A 13,557-nucleotide genomic window follows, 5' to 3' on the forward strand; every position below is an offset into this window, starting at 1 on the left:
TCATTGGCTACATGTCATTGTTCTTCACGCTAGATTAAAATTGTGTTAGAACTATACAGGCTGCAATGATAAAAATTATCATAACACATCATTATTCCATCAATGTCCATGTACCACTTCATTCTATTCTCATCTCCTCAGAACTTTCTCTGTAACCCTGTCATCTTAGTACAAGTGGTATGAGCCACTCGGTGTCCTATACCCCCTTTTGTTACAGTATTCTTCAGTTCTTTCCCCTAAGAGTCTATTCCCCTGGCGTCGTCCTTTGTCTCCTTCACTCGCTCGTAGTCCCGCAGTATCCTGGGGTCCGCTCCTGGCACCGGTCCGGCTGGTGCTGGTCCTCCTTCCGTCCACACTGGGGAAACCTCCTCCTTCCCGGAGAATACACTCTGTGATCTTTGGGCCACTTTTCCCCTTCAGGGACCGCAGGGACCGCAGGCCCCGCGGCTGGTCCTGGAAACTGTCTCCCCGTCAGCAGCTCGTATGGAGTGAACCCAGTGGTCTGATTTAACGAGCATCGAATCGTCATGAGTGCCAGTGGCAGTGCATCCACCCAGTTCAATTTAGTCTGTGCACATATCTTAGCCAACTTGTTTTTTAAGTTTAGTTCATCCTTTCTACCTTTCCCTGGGACTGTGGATGGTATACCGTGCCAAAAGCATGTTTTAGGCCCAATAAGCTCTCTACCTTCTGTAAATCACTGTTCTTAAAGTGAGTCCCATTGTCTGACCTGATTTTCTCTGGGAAGCCGTGTCTGGGAATGTACTGGTTCACTAAACACTTGATCACTGTCTGACTGTCCTCCCTTCTTGCCGGCCAGGCTTCTGGCCACCCTGTGAACATGTCCACACACACTAACATGTAGCGGCACCCCCGTACTGTTTCCCCCATGTCCGTGTAGTCTATCACTATCTCTTGTCCAGGTCTCGTCGTCATGGGGAAAGCCCCCATCTCAGGTTTGATCATCGGTTTTGGATTGTGGTGAGTGCAGATGGTGCATGTCCTAGTGTAGTTACGTACCATGTCTACCATAAACGGGTGCCACCAATGGCACAACGCCACTACACTGTGTGTTGTGAGTATCTGAAGTTGATGCCCCATCACTATGTGTGCGCATTTTTGAATGAGTCTCGCTACCCCCGCTGCATGCTGTGTGCAGGTGGGGTGCCTTTTTTCGGTTTTGTCAAATCCTACGCTTATGTACATGAGGATGTTCCTATCTCCCCCTTTTTTCTGAAACAGGACCCCGTTCATGACTTGTCCTGTTTCAGAAACATCTAGAAAAAAGGATTTTGTATAGTCGGGTATGGCCAGATCAGCTGCGGTGGCTAGTTGTTGTTTCAGCAAAATGAAGGCCTGGTCGGCCGGGCAAGTCCAATTGAGAGTAGCTTTAAGTTTACGCATTCCCTGGTCTTTAACTAGCGCTCTAAGTGGCTCTGTGAGCCCTGAATAGTTTAGGATGTAATTGCGGCTGTAGCCCGTGAGCCCCAGGAATGATAGCATTTCCTGAACAGTAGTGGGTTTGGGATGGTGGAGGATGGTTGTGCGGTGAGCTGGGGAAAGCCCCGCTCCCTTCTGCGAGATTACTCTGCCCAGAAAGGAGACCTGCGTTCTTACCAACTGTAGTTTTTCCTTTCTACACCTTGAACCCTTTCTCAGCCAGTCTGGTGAGGACAGTCATTGTAGCTTGGATGCAGGCGGCCACTGTCGGGGCCACCAGCAGCAGGTCGTCTACGTACTGGACCAAAGTTACCCCTGTCGGCAGGCAGCATCCCTGCAGGGCTTCTCTCAGTACCTGGTTGAATATACCAGGGGAAAGCGTGAACCCCTGTGGTAGTCTCGTGTATCGCCATTGTCGACCCCTATGTGTGAAAGAAAAGATGTCACAAAGTTCCTCTGCTAGTGGGAGACAGAAAAAAGCGTTAGCCAGGTCAATGCAGGTGAACCATTTTTGATCAGGGGTCAAATCAGTGAGTGCTACATACGGGTTAGGTACCAGTATAGTGGGTGTGAGTAAAATGTAGTTAATAGCTCTGAGATCATGGGCCATACGGTACTTCCCTGTCCCTTTCTTTTCTACCGGGAGGATAGGCGTGTTCCACGCGGAACATGACTCCTCCAACACCCCTGTGGGCCACAAACCATTCAATGTCACATCCAACCCCTCCTCTGCCTCTGTGCATTCGACCGCCCTTTTAACCATGGGCCCCAGGTCTTTTGCTTGGTGTTTAGGATGCAGGGCCAGTGACACATGCGGGACGGACTCCTCCGCCATCATGTACCACTGATCCTGCTCCTCTGTCAACTGTACATCTGCCGCTACCCCTTCAGGGCCTACATGTATGAATTTAGACCCGACCTGCCACGTGTCCCCACACACTGCATCCCCAAACCCCTCTCTATACACCTCATCGCCCTGCCGATCATAAAATAGGGTCACATGTAGGGGGTCTGGTGGAGGAAAGTACGGCTCGAGGAGGGAGATCCACGGCCTCCATTTGAAGTACTGGGACAAAACACCCTGTTTGTCCGGCTTTTCTGGTGTCAATAGTCCCCAGTATATCTCCGCTATTTCACCCTTCACCGGTTGTACCAGGTACTGCCCTTTGCGTGTGGTTTCAGGTCCGCACACCGCCGATGTCCCATCTGGTAACGTGACAGTTAGTCCATCTGGAGAACATAAGATATTAGCCCCCAGTTTTATCAACAAGTCTCTCCCCAATAAGTTCACTGGTGTGTTTGCCGACACCACATACGGATGGCTGAGGGCCTGTTTACCCAGTATCGTTTTAAGAGGAAATGTCACTGGCAAAGTCTGTCCCACTCCTTCAAACCCCACAACTTCCACTGTCTTGGAGGATAGTAGTCCTGTGACGGGAGGGGCGGTGATGGTGGAAAAAGTGGCACCTGTGTCAACCAGAAAGGGGAAGTCCTTCCCGTCGACATTCAGGGACAGCATAGGGTCTGCCTTTCCCCCCCTGTCCCCTCCCTGTAGACCGTCATTCCTGGTCCCACCCTCCCTCATAAGAGAGTGGGTATTGTCCAGGTGCACTAGGTGGTGGGACGGCGTGTGGGTTAGGAACTGGAGCTGCCCCTTGGTTTGGGTATCCTCTGCCCCTTGCAGTGTTCTGTGGGCACTCTCTGGACCAGTGGTTCGGGTCACCACACGTAAAGCAGACTCCGTATGGGACCCGCCCCCTCCCCCTACCATAACCTCCCCTCGGAGTCCCTGGTCGATAGGGCGCGGTGAATGCCCCCCGGCCACTGTGAGGTTGGGGTGCCCATGTGGGAACAGGGTATAAATCGGGTGTGTCAGGTTCTCCTGAGCCTAGGGCTGCCATCTGCTTACGTTTCTTTTTACACTCATTTGCCTGTACTTTGGCCTCCCGCAGCTGTAAGCGCAACAACTTCTCTTTCAGTCCCTGTATCTGTTTGACTTTCTCTGTCTCCTCGTCTTTAGCCCTCGGTAAATGATGCACTATGTGTCTTTCCCATACGTGTGATTCACTACCCGGCAAGTCAGGATTTGCCATCATTGCCTCTTTTATTTTCTCTGGAAGTCCCTCTAAGACCGCCTTTCTGAACCACTCCTGCTGCAGACCCCCCTTCCCCGAGTGGTGCCCTGTGTGTTTGGCCCATGTTTCTTTGCATTCTTCCAGATTCTGTCTAGGGTGTTGATCTTTTTCCCAGGGTAACTTAGGTACCGGGGCCCCAGCCAGCAAGGGGAATCGTTCCCTCAAGGCTGCGTCTATGCGTCCGACCACCTGACCGAAAGGGGTGTCGTCAGGGTTCTGCCTAGTGGCGACCCCTTTTTCTATCTCAATCATATCCTGGGCAGACATGGCTCGGGCGGCTACTGCCCTCCAGTCCCCCAGTGCCAACATTTGACCAGCTGTGAGTTTATCAAATTGTGACAACCATAGTCCACCTCCCTCTCCCATCGGGGGTAATTTATCTACCAGTGCCTGTATGTCTCCCAGCCGCAATGGTTTATATCGCGGTTCGCCGCCTCCCACTCTAAAGAGAGGCAGCTGAAACCCAGCACAACCAGCTTACCCTGCTTGTGACCGCGTATACATTTTATTTTGAGTCTTTTGAATTGATTCTACTGCGTCATGGTGTAGTTTATGTTCTGGTGGGCAGACGGTATACGTCTACGTCTCCCTTACTCCAGTCTCCACTACTGTCTGTGTCGGGGTCTTCGTCTGAGTCAGTCCATCTCCCTACTGCATTGCCTGTGAGTAACACCTGTCCTCTATATGAATTTCCTTTGTTCTGCCTAGTTCTGGTCCTTCTCACTGTGTCACTATCGTCTGACCCCGACTTTAAGTCCTCACCTAACCTGCCTTTAGTACGGCCTGATCTTTTCTTTATGGCCCCTGTAATCTCCTCTTGTTTATTCTTTCCTAGTCGTCTCCCCTTCTCGCTCCTCTTTCTCTGCCCTTGCCTTGAACGGTTCCACCTCCCCCTCAGTGTCTGTCTCGCTCTCTGACTCCGCCTTCCTACTTAACTTTCTATTATCTTGCTTTCCTGTGACTTGAGTTATGGGTTTGCTGTTCTGTGTGTCTAAAGACAATATACCACTCTGTAAACGTAACACTGGATATAATGGTGCACGGTCTGTACCAAGCACCAAGTCATCTTCATATGCTGGGGGTTCTCTCTCTCCTCCCTTTTCTCCTCCTTAATTTTCTGTCCCTTTTTCTCTTAGTTCAAATGGTCTACGCCCTGACACCACACTGCTAATTTACACCATTCTTTTCTGTGCTTTTCCCATTCCTTCTCCTTTTCTCTATATCTCTCTCTCTTGACCAAATTTGCTGTTTCCTTCTTGTCTCTAACTCTATCTCGATTTTTGGAACAATCCTTCTCCTTATTCCACAAAATAACATGTAATGGTCTCCTTTCCTCCATCCTTAATCCTGCCTCACTCACCACTTGTCGCAATTTCTCTTCTATCCCTTCTTTTTCTTTCTGAATTGGGTCCATCCTGCCTACAACAGTCATTACATTTGCCACCTGTATCCCCAATTGTTTCCACTCTCCTGTGCCGGGACCCCACCCATCGTCATCAACTTCTCTCTCAAACTCCCCGTTCATTTCTCCCTGACTTATGTTACTGTGAGTCCCAGACTCAGAATGATTAACAAATGATTAACGGGTCCCTGACCCAACACTTTTTGGGACTTAAACCCAGTTCTCTTATAAAAATTCGGGGAGTTCCAAACTCCCTGGGCCTCTAACCCAGCTGAACGGGTCACTGACCCAACACTTTTGGGACTTGAACCCAGTTCTCTTATAAAAAATTTGGGGAGTTCCAAACTCCTTGGGCCTCTAACCCAGCTGAACGGGTCCCTGACCCAACACTTTTGGGACTTGAACCCAGTTCTCTTATAAAAAGTTCGGGGAGTTCCAAACTCCCTGGGCCTCTAACCCAGCTGAACCTTTACACACAATAAGTATTTCGAGGTGCCCCTAAGTCCTCGGGCCTCTAACCCGACTGGTTGCCAAGACTCTAACTCGCAACTCTCCACCGTCCCCGTCGGGAAGTGGCGTAGGGTAGTCAACCCTAGAACCCATACCAATTGCCTCGCCCTCCTGAATTTAAACCAGTATACCAATACGTTTTCCACAGGTTCAAAATTTAGTTCATAGCCAATATGCAGATTTAGATATAACAGGCTCTGCTTACCTTTATCATGAGCCGGCTGTGAACCTGTGAATCTCGCGTAGGTTATCTGGACCAGATCGAATTCCTTCTCCTCTTTCCAATCCCGGATGAAGCCCCCAAAATTGTTGAAGTCTAACACTTCCCCGAGTTGGTTTGTTGGAAAGGAGAATAAAACACCAGGAGTCAGGTCAATTATCATACCATATGTCCATTTATTACAGAAGCTTCTGGAGACGTGTCGCCGCACAATGTCTCAGGATCAATAGTTAACAGAACATTTTTATACTTCTACTACGCCCAAAAGATAGAGTCGTTAAATTCACTAAGCAAGAGTGCTATTGGTCCAGTTCCAGTTCTATTCCTTATAAGGATAAATGCAAGTATCCCCTTGCCCCCCTTGTGGTTTCTGTGTTGTCTGTCCGACTATGTGTGTGCGCCTCTAACCTGTGACCTGTTTCTCACAAAACAGACATACATATCTTTCTCTCCCCGGCAACCGCTTGAACAGGGTTTCCTATTCTCCTACTTTCTCCTTCAGTTTCAGCTCAGTTACAAACATTTAATATTTCGTTTCATTTCCTACAACAGTTACCAATTCATTAACTTATACAATCAATACATCTACATTGGTTACAACAGCTTACAACAATTCACTAGCTTATACAATCAATACATCTACATAACCTAAAAAGTTGTGGCCGCTTAGCCGCTAGGATTTTGAGTAAAGAAATTATTTAAAAAAAAAAGTCAAATGACAATATACTTTTTTTCTGGTTTCTTATTAATGACAACATCCACAGGAATACAGTAACACATTTTTATCCGGTAGTTTTTGTGATATTCCCATAACTTTGAGGAATTAACAATAATAACTTTTTCAGCAGTTTGAGCTACTGTAACTTGTCTGTTGGATCGGACCACGCGGGGCAGCCTTCGCTCCCCATGTGCATCAATGAGCCTTGGCCGGCCATGACTGCTGCCGTTTCACCGCTTTTTCTTTCTTGGACCACTTTTGATAGGTACTGACCACTGCAGACCAGGAATACCCCACAAGGGCTCCAGTTTTGGAGATGCTTTGACCCTGCTGGACATTACAATTTGGTCCTTGTTAAAGTCGCTCAGATTCTTACGCTTGCCCATGTTTACTGCTTCTAACACATCAACTTTGAGGAGAGAATGTTCACTTGCTACCTAATATATCCCACCCACTGACAAGTGCCATGATAACAAGATTATCAGTGTTATTCACTATACCTGTCAGTGGTCATAATGTTATGGCTGATAGGTGTATGTGCAGTGTTTTCTATATTTGATGTTATGAAATTTTGGATATATCTTTTAGATGGCAAAAGCAACCCTGTCGTGACAATTGCATAGGCGAGCGCATCAGCTGTGGAGCTCAATTGGTTGCTTGCTCAGTCTTGCAATTGAAAACATTGCAGTATTTAGCTGTGTATTCGGCTAATTAGTTGAATGTTTTATCGCGTTTCTTCAGATTTTATTAATATATGCAAACTGCAATATTTCAGTGTCTTGAGATGTGTGTTCCTTATGCTTACTTTATGATCACGTTAGTTGCGCCTACCTTGAATGATTGCTTGCTCAATCTCGCCCAAAGAGTCGCTGTGTTTTGTAATGCAAACTTAGATGTTTGTTCTTCTTTCTACTGATGTGTCATAAAAAACAACCACGACTGCTTGCTGAATTCTGTTTACAATCTGGTTAGTCTATCAGGCTATTAAAGAAATTGTGTGGTGGCAAATGGGTGCTGCGCTTGTAGAGGAAGAGGGTTAGAGAGAGCAGTAGGAAGAGGAGGAGGGCGATTTTTTTTATTCCAAGTGTCTACAAAATGGGAGAAAACTTTGATCAGGATATTAAATCAAAGAAGATTAAGTGCTGTTTAAAACAAAGTTTACTTGTTTTTTTTATTAGTTCTTAGTTTGTGCTATATCTGTTTGTTTAAAATGTTTGGAAAAAAATCATTTTGAGCGTTCTCCCTGTCAAAATAAAGGTTGAATAAATGTAATTTAAATTTAGATATTAAAATGTTGTAGACAATGTAAAATGAATGGTGTTTACATTTAACTATGAACTCCACACCCTACAGGCAGTTAAAGCACCCAATTTGGCTCATGCAATGCTCAGGGCATACTGGTGTGTGACAGGAGGAGCGAACATTTGCTACCGTCCTGTCTCCGTTTTTTGACAGCAAAGGCTACACCTTTTTCAAGTAGATTTTCCAGCCGATCGATCGGACGTCCACAGCAGCAAGTGGAGTTTTCCTCACTCCAATGATGGTCATTGCTTCTCGGATCAGGTCTTGCAGCATGTCATTATTGAGCTGTCCTCTTCCAGCATTTGCCGACTAACTGAAACCCTGCATTGAACATAAAAATCTAGTGAATGAACACCATCAATTTTCTTTTAAATTGACAAGCTTTGAATGTGGCAAATCAAAAGTAAACAAAATCTGAATAACATGGTCATGAAAAACTGTGAAGAAGTAGCTATAATAGAATTTTCGCCCTGCAGTATAAAAGATGATGTAACTGCAATGTTCTGTTATTTAAGCGTATACACCAAACATTTCAATGCCAACACATTTAAAACAACCAACATAATCCCTCCATCTCGTTTAAAAAGTATAAATATTTGCTTTATAAATTGCCAGCTATAATACCACGCCGACAGACTCAAGAGTAGCCTACTGTAGGCTACACAGGCAGCGTTTATACTGGTAGTAGCGAGGAAGCATGTGTGAGCAGTTACTTTGTTCTTAATGCATTGCAGACTGCAAAAATAGTTAGAAAGCTTGGTAGGTAGGCTGCTTCTGTTTGGCTTGACATTACTACTTTGACCAGTGCTATATATGCCAGCTAGCCTATAGAAAACCCAGAGGAGGAAAAAGTGTTTTTGTAGGTTACAAAAACAACAGTCTTGTGGGTCTCACAAGTTGATTTCAACGCCAGTGCATAGGTCCAAAGCGAGAGGTGTTTTGGGAAAATACGATCGCTTAAATTACGAGTCTGGTCCTATGCACTGGCACTGAAATTAACCAATTTCATTACAAGGACTCCTGTCACAGACGCGCAAACAGGCGCCGTTCTCATCTTAACCATTCTCTGACACTGGACGGCTAACACGCTTTGAGTCACTCTTGTCCAATCGGAAGTCTTCCGTGTTTTCACGACACCTTTTGGTATCGCCTCAGCTCGGTTGGAACCTCGACGAAGCAGGTACTAAAATCTGGTACCAGGTACCATCCAAACTTTTCGCCAGTGGAAAAGCAAAAAAGATGAGCCGAGTCGAGCTGGTACCATGCAGTAGAAAAGCGCCAGTAGTTTAGTATGATCTCTGGTTTCTGCTTCTCGCCTTCAACCTTCGTGTCATGGAGCCTGCAGGGCAGCACTAGTGAAAGTCAAACTGTGAACTTTCAATCTCTCTGTCATTGTTAGCCTTCATCGGCTCTAGGGTATGTGGTTTGTTTGCCTTAAAACCTATTTGTTTAAGATGAACCACCGCCGGGATGCCAAACCTTTTTTGCGTGCGAAGTTTTGTAAATATATATTTCTTTGTTATAGGCATATTATATTTGTGCAGAAAGCTTAGAATCTCGTTAATCTAACTGCAGTATAAAATTTCAAGTAGCTATTACGCCGACTAACTACTATGCAAGTGTTTGAGTATAGTCAACATCCACACAACACTTTTTCTAAGGCACCAGGGTCGCTAGTTTCTGGTCTGATGGTACATTTTGTACTTACAATGAGCCGTCTTCTTCTGATTTCTTATCTTGATGGTCCCAGAGATATAGCAAAGCATCGTTTTGTTTGATAAAATCTGTTTTAATAATCAAAAACGATTCATGTTCTTCACAGCGTTGTAGAACGCAATCCAACTCTGAGCAAAACTATTCATGATATTCAAAACCTTACTAGGTTTTAACACAGCAATGATTGGTATTTGGTAGCATGCATCTTCCTCAAATGATGCCCAATGGATTTGTAACAAGCTAGGTTGAGAGCACACGAGCCACACTTTACGAGAAGGGTCCAACTGCAGCTTGCAGCAGTCGCTCACGCCAGGCCCCCTGCTCACGCCGCGCCCGCTCACGCCGCGCCCCCGCTGGCACGCAACTTCCGACTTTCAGACATGTACAGTTTGTTTACAAGACGCAGATGGACCATATTGCCATATTGAGTCATGGCGGCAACAACTCCCGGGAAGCACCTGGTAAGTTACTGATAATAGCAATATGGAGTTATTTAGCCCGTTACGGTTTGTTTAAAATTAATATTAGGCTACTACCGATAGCTATTGATTTCAGGTTGACGATTGCTTATAGTTAAAAGGGTGTTTTATAAGTATGCTAACGTTAGCTAAAATTACCTATGTGTATGTACATGTATGCTAGCGTAGTGTGTGTGTGTGTTAGTTTGAGTGAGGTACTTCGCATGATATTTTTGGCTTTGGCGACCGTTGTTATCATACCATCTTTAGGTTTCGTAACATGACAACAATCAGCCCTGTTCTGGGGCTTGTGCAGTATTGAAATCCTATAGAATTCATAGTACTCCAAAAATGCAGGTACAGATTGTCCAGATTTGGCCAATAACAAAATTCACAACCAACAGGTCTGCAACAGGGTACTATGATTTGTATTTGGATTCCATAAGCATGAAAGTAAAGCCTCGTTCAAAGGCTGTTTTAAAGTTTAGCCTCGTTCAATGGCTATATAAGTTAGTTTATTTTGTTTAAGCCCTGTGGGTGGCTATTGTAACTCTTCTATTTCAATAGCATACAGTGGTATTTTGAATATAAGGGAATCGAGTAATATGAATTGTCTTCAGTTTTCTGATACTATTACAAGTATAAGGTGTGTAATTTGTATTTCTGATTGATTTTGACAGTGACTTAGCTCATCACATTGCACTGGGCCAGTGGACAACTAAATTTGGCAAAGACATTGAGGTGCATTTCTCCAACAACTTATGTACCTGGATGCATATGTCTATATTTCTGATTTGACCCAAAAACTTTTATATTGCTTATTTAACACTTTGCCCAATTGTTGCAGGGTTTCCCTCATCAAACTACTGTAAATTCTTGTGGCATCTTAATGTTGATGGTAAATTGCTTTAGTCTCTGATTAAAGGTTTTTGGTTTTTTTTTATTATCTGAAAATGATATAACCTCACAGATCTTTGCCTTTTACACTTTACAGTATGCACTCAGCCTGAGCACAGAGGCTCCATTTTGGTTCATTGAGGTCAGTATTGTTCTTCTCACATAGGAGCAAGTATAAGAGGAACTTAAATCCACCCTAACATGACATTGACTTTGGTTAATTGTTTACAATTTCCAGAAGTCTAACTAAGCATGATCTATAAAGTACTTTGCACTACAGTATTAACCACACATCAAATAACTGTTTGTGGGACTGTTTAACATGGCTCTATAACTTTTTGTACTCTGCTGTAATTGACATGCCAATGGTTTGCAGACAAATAGTGATTTGTGACTGAACATGAACATTCCTCAACTTAAATATTCTATTTCTTTTAGAGGGACATGGCACGCATCCGAAAATGGTGGTGCATTAGTCTAATGTAACGGTTCCAGATTGACGGGTAAGACAACTCTAAATGTTACTTCCTACAATACATTGCTTCTACATTAGTTTACTTTTTTTATTATTTTACTAATATCTTACTCAAAAGCCATGGACAGAGGTTTGCATACTGGACTAATGAGGCCAGAGCATTGCTCCAAGGTTCACTGCAGCCGATATACAGGGTCCCAAAGGTCAGCAAGAGGGAACATGAGGTGAGCATGATGATGGCAGAGGACACCCAGTGGCCTTATCCTGTCTTGATTAATTCATTAAAAAAAACGTAAGGTTGTTTTATATATATAAAACAACCTTACGTTTTTTTTATAATATAATTTTCTTTTTTTTATATAATATCATTTTCCTCAAAAGGTTTCGATTAGAAAAGGATGACAGGTGCATCATATTGGAGGTAATGTTTACTTACTGCTTACACTGTTTACTGGCTATTTTAGCCAATAAACATGGCACAACACCTCCCTTTATCCTTGCACTATTGGACTACCACCATGACACACACTATAGAGCACCTTATGCACTATAATTGCCCTGTCACTGCAAGAGTCTCATGCTTATACATCCCTTAGTACAGTCATATCAATATCAGGTCAATGCGTTATGATAGATGTTCTCACCAATAATTGTTAATTTTCATATTTCTGCTATGCTATGATTGTTGCCATTTGTACAGGCAATAGTGTAGTCAGTCAGTGTGTTGTCTTTACTATGCTTGATTTTGCCTGACCTGTATTTTACAGTTACCAACGTGTGTGCTTTCTGAAATCCTAAATGAAGTGGTACTACAGGAAGGAGATAAGGCATACTTAAGATTGGCTCTTGTGTGTACCACCTTCAGGGACACTGTGTCCACTGACTCCTTCAGGAGACGGGCACATTTTCAGTGGCTTGACAGTAAGTGTTTAAATAAAGGGTGCTGTGGTATTCAATTCTTGAGTACCTCACATGTGTTTTCACTAACCTTATGGAAATGTTCACTTTTGATTGATAATTTGTTTTTCACAGGTGTCGCTACATGGAGCAGGTTTTCTGAGTCCTAAAGAAAAGAATTCTACACCATGTACACCGTGGACACCTGTCGTGAATGTGGAATGCGTTTTAAAAACTGCACACCTGGTAAACATCTTAACACTGGATGGATTTGAATCTATGTCATTACACTCAGTATTGATGTCACAACTACGCTTAGACCACATCCTGAGTCTAGTGGTCACTGGTCAGTATAATCATCATTCTGTTTTTTCTTTTACAGGATATGTTGGAACAGGAAAAAGGGGTGTACTTGAAGCAGTTTACTCAGAAGACCCACATCCAGGTTACTGCGATCACTTTTGCCACCAAATGCAATAGGTAAAAATAAGGTGTTTGTGTGTAACAAAGGGGTGTGGGGGAATTTACTTATTTTCTCTTTCAGAGAAAACGGACACGTATACTACCTGTTGGCAGACAACCCTGAGCCTGCTGGGTGTTTTTCAAGCTGCAGGCCCCCGTGACAATTTGTGGCTGGAAACTTGGGATTGAATTTTGAATTCTCCAGTGTTATTACAGACTGTTAATTAATTGTTTATGACAAAAAAGAGATGTCATATGTTTAAACAACTTTTGGGTGAACTTTTTGTATAATTTTAAAAATGTTAAAACTAACATCTATTGAGAGTCTACTTTATGCTTTTTTGGTTTTAATAACGTCCTGTTCAATGTGTAATAAAATTCAAATTCTCTGAATATTGAGTCCATTTCTGAACACTGGGGAGATCGTGTGTACAACTGGTGATCCGGTTTATTGAATGCATTGCACCAATATGATTTCTACCCAGAGCTGTACATTTATCATTTGTTAATATAATAATACAGACAGTCTGACTTTTCCATACCCAAAGGATTAAAGGGCCTACATCTACGTACAGATACTGATCAGCATAAAGTCCTTTGGAATCACATGTAAACTGCAGTGGAGGATTTTTCTTTCAGTGCTTCGACCCAGAGAGAGCCTTCTAGTCCTCTTGTGACCAGCCCACTATGTGACAGTACTGTCACATAGTACATAACTTACATCCACATCCACTTATTAAGACTTATTATTTATTGTCATGTGTTTTTGCTTACTTCTAAATAGTTTTGTTGTTTGCAGCTCAATTTATTATACATTAGCAAATACAAAAACTAATCCAATACAACATTAACTGATTGTTTTTTTAATTGCATTCTGTAGTTCCATCCCAAACTATAAAGAACGGGCATTTATTTAGAAAAATAC

At 43.6% G+C, this 13,557-nt stretch overlaps 1 protein-coding gene and 1 long non-coding RNA gene across 7 annotated transcripts in view; both read left to right on the top strand.

Annotated features, from left to right (window-relative positions):
• The window catches only part of LOC117595221 (nuclear GTPase SLIP-GC-like), a 772,829-nt gene that overhangs the window by 412,633 nt on the left and 346,639 nt on the right, over positions 1-13,557 (top strand). The window lies entirely within an intron of this gene.
• Positions 9,720-13,009, top strand: LOC117595167. 6 transcript variants are annotated; one of them, XR_004576389.1, is made up of 11 exons: positions 9,720-9,904; positions 10,582-10,642; positions 10,749-10,799; positions 10,896-10,940; positions 11,237-11,301; positions 11,392-11,497; positions 11,655-11,694; positions 12,041-12,194; positions 12,306-12,416; positions 12,553-12,615; positions 12,715-13,009. It is a non-coding gene; the product is annotated as an uncharacterized LOC117595167 (long non-coding RNA). The 6 variants fall into 6 exon arrangements; XR_004576391.1 differs by lacking the exon at positions 10,896-10,940 and having other exon boundaries at positions 9,721-9,904; XR_004576390.1 differs by lacking the exon at positions 10,582-10,642 and having other exon boundaries at positions 9,857-9,904.

The sequence above is a fragment of the Esox lucius genome, chromosome 11 (genome assembly GCF_011004845.1).
Source record: "Esox lucius isolate fEsoLuc1 chromosome 11, fEsoLuc1.pri, whole genome shotgun sequence".
Classification (NCBI taxonomy): Eukaryota; Metazoa; Chordata; class Actinopteri; order Esociformes; family Esocidae; genus Esox; species Esox lucius.